General features: G+C 48.5%; 1 pseudogene; it reads left to right on the top strand.

Moving 5' to 3' along the window:
* The window catches only part of LOC119444322 (uncharacterized), a 15,124-nt pseudogene extending 8,382 nt beyond the window's left edge, over positions 1–6,742 (top strand).
* Positions 6,743–7,464: the final 722 nt, after the last annotated feature.

Raw genomic sequence — 7,464 nt, 5'->3', positions numbered from 1 at the left:
CACAACAGGGTCTTCACAGCAAAGTCTCTTTGCCTGGTTTTGACGAGAACGATCTGGCGTCGACGGCGAGCTGCGGCTTGTTTTGCTCTCTGCACAGCTGTCTGCTGAGCCCGATGATGCCTGGTTGTAGGCGCGCACGTTGCTCTACGATTCGCTTCTTCAGCAGCGGTCCGTACCTTGCGAGGAGATGCCATAACGTGTACCGAAGAGGTACCCAGAAAACTTGGTGCACGTTTCACATCGGAATCGCGTTGATTGCGCGCCTCTTCTGAATCGCATCTCGTCGTCTGCGCCTGCGCACGCTGCGTTTGCAGGTACCTTAACTAGATGGCGCCATCACACTGACGGAGGTAGGGTGCCTCGATGCCCAGCGCCGCCGTCCAGGGTGGAGACAACCCCGCTGGCGCCGCCATATTGTGTCACACGAGCTGAGACTCAGCTACGCTTGCGTTCATAAAGTGTTATTCGCGGCGCGCTTCCAAGTGCTTTGCCTTGATGAGGATTTTTTTATCGGTGTCCCATCTGCATATCTTTATAACCAATACCCGTTAAGTCGTAGAAGGTCGAAGACGTAAATGTATGGCGCCGGGAACATGCCCCAAGTTGCCCAATTCAATCACATTTAATATGCCGTGTGTATGTTTAAAATACGGACTATTTTTTTGCGCTTCGATGCTTGGTATATAAGGTTTGCGACCCCCTGTGTGTGGAAGTTTTTCTTTTTCGCTGTTGTATTTTGGTTTACACGTCACGCCTCCTTACCGTAGCCAGCCACTCGCGCACGGCGGTTAGTTTCCCTTGCGTTGCGCGTGCTCTTCGCGTTCGTTGCAATTATTTGACGATATCTACGCGCAATTTTTGCTTTTTTTGCCCACAAAACTGTGTGCTGACAGGATTAAGCTGGTGTAAAAATAACTGCCATGTGAAAATAAGGTTTAGTTAGTGCTGTAGAGAAAAATGTAACGTAACTTGTCTGTGTCAATCTTGCGTAGCATACACAAGAAATCAAACGATGCACAAAATACATTTACCCATAATGTCTAGTACCATCAAACATGAAAGAGATATGTACATGAAAAATTATATGTACTGTGTGGCGCCTGAAGGTTATGTTGAAAGACAAGATAAAAAAATTAATTCGCAATGTAGGCTCGACACACAATTCGGGATGGAGAGAGTTTTTTTTTTTTATTTATTCATTACAAGGGGGGGGGGGGCGTTCAAGTGAGTACATCAACCTTATTACACACAATATAAATCGAAAACAAGAATGCAAACAAGAAAACGCAACCGCGGGTAATATTAATCAAGATATCCACCCAGATATCCAGCCAGAATACATACATCAGCTACCATCGAATACGTCGCATCAGCCAAACACATCGATGGCGAGTACAGAACATTTCATAAATAACCATTAGAACACTGATAACTACATTGAAAAAATAAACAACACTGCATACATATCACGTACAAAAACCGTAAATGAAACTAAGGCAGTCAAATACAGATTAGCAATGTTTTTCACTTCGAAAATATAGTCCGTGATGATGTAGGGCTGTTGACTTTAACAGACGGCGCCCATCCTGTCGATTTCCCTCGTACTGGTCCTCTTCAAAGTGTTTCTAAGTACAGGTAAAACAACAAAAGTGATTATTGATATGAAAAGTTGCCTTGTAAATACAGAGAACCCATTACAGTGCTTAAAAATAAATTTTAGCAGAAGCAATGCTGTATTACCTCGCTTCACACGTTTTGAAGAAATGCACAGGCTACAACAGACACCATGCCAGAAAGGGCCGAAACATTTTGGTCCCATGATGCTCCTTAACTCTACTACACCTGGGCATACCGTGCACAGGCATTTAAAGAAGGTCACAGTACCCACTACGATCGGGAATGAGCACGAATGACCATCAGCTTACGATCACCACGCTACAAATATGTACAAGTCTAAAAAATCAGCTATGTAACGTAACACCCTGAGGTCCGCAAGATATCTCCTGAGAAATCAGAGAAAATCACAATGTTTCGCTTACCACGTACAAAAGAGCCGCTCTCCCCAGACGAAGCACTGCGTTCTTTAGTCCCAAATAACCAGTACCGAAAAAAGAAAAAAAGAAAGAAACAAGAGACACACACGATGTGTGCTTCCCGTGAAAAAGGAAAATAGGTGGCTTACGTGACGATTCGTAGCTAATGTAAGACTATTTCGCGGCTAAGCATCTTCGTCAGTCCTTAAAATAAGGGTACAGACTGCGCCCATCAAAACGAAAAAAGCCTATGCGACGCGCGCTCGCAAACCATACGCTACTCAGACAGCATCGGTGCAGTGCTTACTTAGTTCGTGAGCGAACGTAGGTACGTGAGCGAGGATCAGAGAATACTTTCTTATTTAAATGAAAAACACGGTGCGGTAGTCTAAACATTCTTGACACTTACCTCGCAAATGCAGGAGTTATCCGTTGCCTTCCAGTGATCGCGCTTTACTTGGGCTTCCCATCTCTTCCGTCGCTCTGGGTCCCGGGGGAAGCGAAAACAACGCAGTCCTTTACGCGTCGATCCGGCGCACTTGGGAACACAACAGCCCGTCATGTCGACACGATGCACTTGATAGCTTGTCAGTCATGCGGCTGAACACTGTCTAGCAAGTAGAAGCGTCCGCGAAGCATCCGCGCGCACTGTGCCTCGAACTCAGCACCGGCACCAAGCAATCGCAACGGCTCGCTGTGACACAATATGGCGTCGCAGCGAGAAAGCGGCGGCGCGGGGGCGGTCAAAGGTTGGCACCACCCTGAACGGCGGCGCTGGCATCGAGGCACCCTAGACGGAGGCTGGGGATCGCGTTTTTTTTTTATTGCGCGCCTCGTCTGAATCGAATCTCGTCGTCTGCGCCTGCGCACGCTGCGTTTGCAGGTGCCTTACCTAGATGGCGCCACATACTGGCGGAGGCTCGGGTCATCTACGCCTGCGCGCCTGCCTAGGGAGCGTTTATAGGGCATTTTTCTGCTGCCCGATAGCAAGCGCTTGCGTAGCTCAGTGGTAGAGTATCTGGCTCCCACACAGCGGGCGCGAGTTCGATCCCGGCGGGAACCGGGCACTTTTTAGGGGCGAAGCTCCTTAGGGTCGAGCCTTTCCCTCGTTGCGCCGTCGTAGCCACGCTAGTACTCGCCGCTCCCGCTAGAGGCGCAGCTGTGCTCTCATTCTCTTTCTCTCTCGTTCCCGACGCGAGCTCTCTCTCGTCCGTAGCTAGGGGCGCTGCGGTGCACAAGGGCTATAAGTAGGCGCTGTATATACTGTACACATGTGCAGTGTGTATATATACATATGTACGCCACGCTCCGGCTTCTGGTTCCGGTTCCGGAAGCCAACTTCCGGCTTCCGGAGAACGCTTCGGGCGTTTTTCCCGAATGATTCCCCGGCCGGTGCTTCGCCCATTCATCATGATTCACTTCGGGGATATGCGGTGTTTTTTTTTCCTATTTCCTACAATAGCGGTTACGGGCCCCAATGGCGGCGGCGGACACCATCGCGAACCAAAACGGCTATTGGGAATGAGCCCATAACAGCTTACGCTGTAAAACGCGAGCAGGTTTTCTATAGGCTTGTTACGGTGAAGACCGGCACGATGGTTGTCGCAGTAGGCCCTGTGAAATCCACAAACAAAACCGTGTTTCGCTAGTTAGATAAGATATACATTACATGTACTCGGAAAGAGAAGCATTCAACTGCGCACCCCCGTTCTAAATGCAAAATGACCCCGATGCTCGTGTGTCACACAGCATTTTTTAGGCTAACTAGGTGTCAAGCGTTGCCACGCATCGTTTCTAAGCATGAATGTAATAACTTTCCAACGTGGCTGCTGACTTACCCGTGCTCGAAACGATTGATATAGACCGGCTTCGACCGAGATAAACTGTCCCTGACTGCAGTACAAGGAAAGGGATGCTAATACAGAGTTATTCAGTGCAGATCACGTTCCCGTTGTTTTAAGCAGTATTAAAACACATACGAAAATATATTTTACGATTTAATTTACAGGTCGATAGATCTTTATTGCAGCGGTTTTCTCACTACATTATGTTATATTTTACATAGCGGCCTGCATTCCGACGCTCTTCAGTGTCATTTTGCTCGATTCTGCATATTTCTGAGCATCTCCTCGCCTTGTTTGCGCAAGCCAATCCGCAGTCTACCAGGCAAACACGTGAAGAAGCATCTCGATCACATTATGACATTGACGCAGTTCGACGGTACCGGGAAGCTTCTCAGCTTTGCGGTATCAGCAAGTTCACCTAGTGGGAGTGGAATTATCGCTCTTTATTTGGTGCAGCCAGATAGCACGGCGCTGGCTGTCGCTCTTGCCGCTTAATTGGTATCGCGAAAAGCGCTTTCCTGGACTTCTGGCGGTTGCTGCAGCTGGTCAATTTCTGTCGTTTTACTTTAAGTCTACGAAAATTACATATGCCCTAAATTACACAAAAGGAAAACGCCGACCTCGTCGATGGTTCATACGCGCGGTGTGAGCGAGTGACGTCTTTGTCTGCTTGCCCGCTCCGGCGCGCCGTGGACCATACATGGCGGAAAGTGATCACCTGACGGCAACTGACCAATCGGCGGGCCGGCGGCGAAGAGAAAAGGGATGCGGTACTTTCCAGGTTTCAGGGACTTTAGACGAAACTACATCGCTGCGCCTTCTGACGGCTGCGCTCCTAAGTTCCAGAGCGCGTACTGCGCACGCGTGTCCTTTTTTTTTCCTGCCAGCCTGCTCGTTCGCTCGCTTCAACCGCGCGCGCACCGAAACACGGGAGAGAGCGCAAGGTGTCACTTCTGCAGTCGCCGAGAAGGCGCCCGAGCGATGATATCGTGGCGAAACTACTTCATTTGTGCTGACAGGGATCGGAGCCTGCCGCTCTATACGCCTATCTTTAAGATGCTCTGCGGTGTGGAAAACGTGCTTTGCATGGGGCGCCACTTTTCCTGAAATCAAATTATCTTATATGGTCAGCCGGCAGCGATGCCTTTTGCGCTCTATTTCGGGGAACTTACACAGGATGCCATTATTTCGGGGAACCACACAGGATGCCACAAGACGCATCGCCTGCATCGTTTCCCTTTAGTGGGCACGGAGGAGCAGCAGCTATGCAGCCGGTTTTCAATCATTTCTGCTTCGTTGTGCAAGCCTTGTTATCAGCATGGCCGCCCTTGCCGCCCGATGGATCAGTCGCTGTCGTACCGTTACCTTCCGGGATACCGGTGCTGCCTTTTCCAAACGTTTCTTCGCCACTGAGGGAGCACACGGCAACATTGACGGGCTTCACCAGGACAGTGTCATCGGCAACGGCATCAGTCACCACCACAGATTTAAACGCATCGCCGGCATCGTTTCCCTCTAGTGGGCACGGAGGAGCAGCAGCTATGCAGCCGGTTTTTCAATCCTTTCTGCTTCGTTGTGCAGGTCAGTAAATATCCCTCTTTACATGCAAACAGGCTCGCAACAGGCTTGCAAACAGGCTCGTATCCCAGCCCGGCTTTATTACACAAGCTTTATCCCGACACTTATGCCAGTAGTTCTTGCAGGCACTGCAATGACTTCGCTAGCTTAGACCATATGCTCTGGCGTTGCCCCTCGTTACGAGGCACGGAACAAATAAATGAGGACAAGTGGCTCTCCGCTATCAAGAGCCCCGATGCCGGGGCGCAACTATGGGCTGTCCAGAGGGCCCATGATGCGGCGGTCGGGCATGGCCTGACTGTCCCAACGTGGGAGCGGCCCGCTGCGCGCTGAGTCGCGTACCTCAGGACGTTCATTAAAGTTTTCCATCCATCCATCCATCCATGCTAAACGCTCACATGATGTTTGCCTGCTGCTCCTCCCAAGCCCAATAGTTCTTTTGGATATTGTTAGTGAATGTGCGCATGTTGTCACGTTGTTGTTGTTGGCTGGCGACGTTGAAACGAATCCAGGGCCTGCCAATGATAGTGACGTTCTGGCTGCGATTGCCACATTGTCAGCAAAAGTAGATGCAGATCATGCTGAGATGATGCAAATGCTAACGGAAGTAAGACGGAATCAAGAACAACTGGAACAAAAGGTGTCTGACATAACAACGAGACTTTCGGCGGTCGAATTGTTGAATCGTTTGATTCATCTCGGCATGACGAGAACCTACCTGGTATTGTGAGCAGTGTTAAGAATGAAACTGTAATACTAAATTCATGACTCGATGAACTTGAGGATAGATTGCGACGTGACAACTTGATCTTTTACGGGCTTGTCGATAGTCCTGCGGAAAACTGGCCGCAGTCCGAGTGCGATGTTCGTGAGTCGCTCACCCGTATTTTAAATCTTACGTTTCCTGATGACAGCATTTCACGAGCACACCGTCTGGGTACGCACGTCTTGGGCAAAACACGGCAAATAATAGTAAAATTTAGTTCCTCAAAACTGAAGGACAACATCCTTTCTCAGCGTTCAAAATTTTGCGGTACAGGTATATCTGTAGCTGAGGACTTTTGCCGAGCTACACGTCAATGTCGCAAGAAACTTATTGAATTCGGCAAGAATAGCGGCCAACAGTACACACTTCGTCTTAACAAACTGCATATAAATAGGAAAACCTACGTGTATTGTCCCACTACTGACCAGGTTTGCGAACTTCATTCAGGCGTGGCTCCTGTCACTAACAATAACAACCGTTCTTCCACAGGTACTAGAAGTGCACATGCAGCAACGTCATAGCTTATTAGTAACCCGAATCGTAAACAGGTCTCTGTCTTCTATTCTAACGTGCGCAGCGTAGGTAACAAACGCGAATCTTTGTCCTCTCTAATAGACACGTGTTCAGCGGACATAGTCATTCTTACAGAAACGTGGCTCTCAAATCCGATAGCTAATCACGAAATTTTTGAATGTGAAAGTAACTACAAATTCTTTCGTCGAAACCGCGAGCAGCGGACAGGCGGCGGAGTGCTTATAGCCGTCCGTGATATCATATCTTGCCGCGAGCTAACTATTTCTTCTGATTTGGAATTTGTATGCGCTTGAATAACCATCGATCACAAAGACTTCTTCTTTAGTGCCTGCTACCGGTCACCTAGTTCAACTAACACATTTTGCAATGAACTTTCCGACATTTTAAGCAACTTGACTGAACAGTTTTCTTCATGCCCTTTATTCTTAGTGGGCCATTTTAACTTTCCAGGGATTGACTGGTAAACCCAACCTACAGTTATTAAGGGTGGATCTGAGTGCCTTGCGTTCCTTCATTAGAGAATATTTGCCGAATTTGTACACTCGCACGGTGGAAGCAAACTGGGCTTTTGTTTAAAGATAAAATAAAATACTTAACGGGCCGTTATATCCCACTGAAGCGTATTACGACTAAATCTCGGGCACCTTGGTTTACCGCACAACTTAAACGGCTTCTAAATAAAAGGAAAAGGTTATTTCGACGCACAAAA

The sequence above is a fragment of the Dermacentor silvarum genome, chromosome 3 (assembly GCF_013339745.2).
Source record: "Dermacentor silvarum isolate Dsil-2018 chromosome 3, BIME_Dsil_1.4, whole genome shotgun sequence".
Taxonomy (NCBI): Eukaryota; Metazoa; Arthropoda; class Arachnida; order Ixodida; family Ixodidae; genus Dermacentor; species Dermacentor silvarum.
Note: the sequence above shows the minus strand (reverse complement) of the source record. Positions and strands in the feature narration are given on the sequence as shown.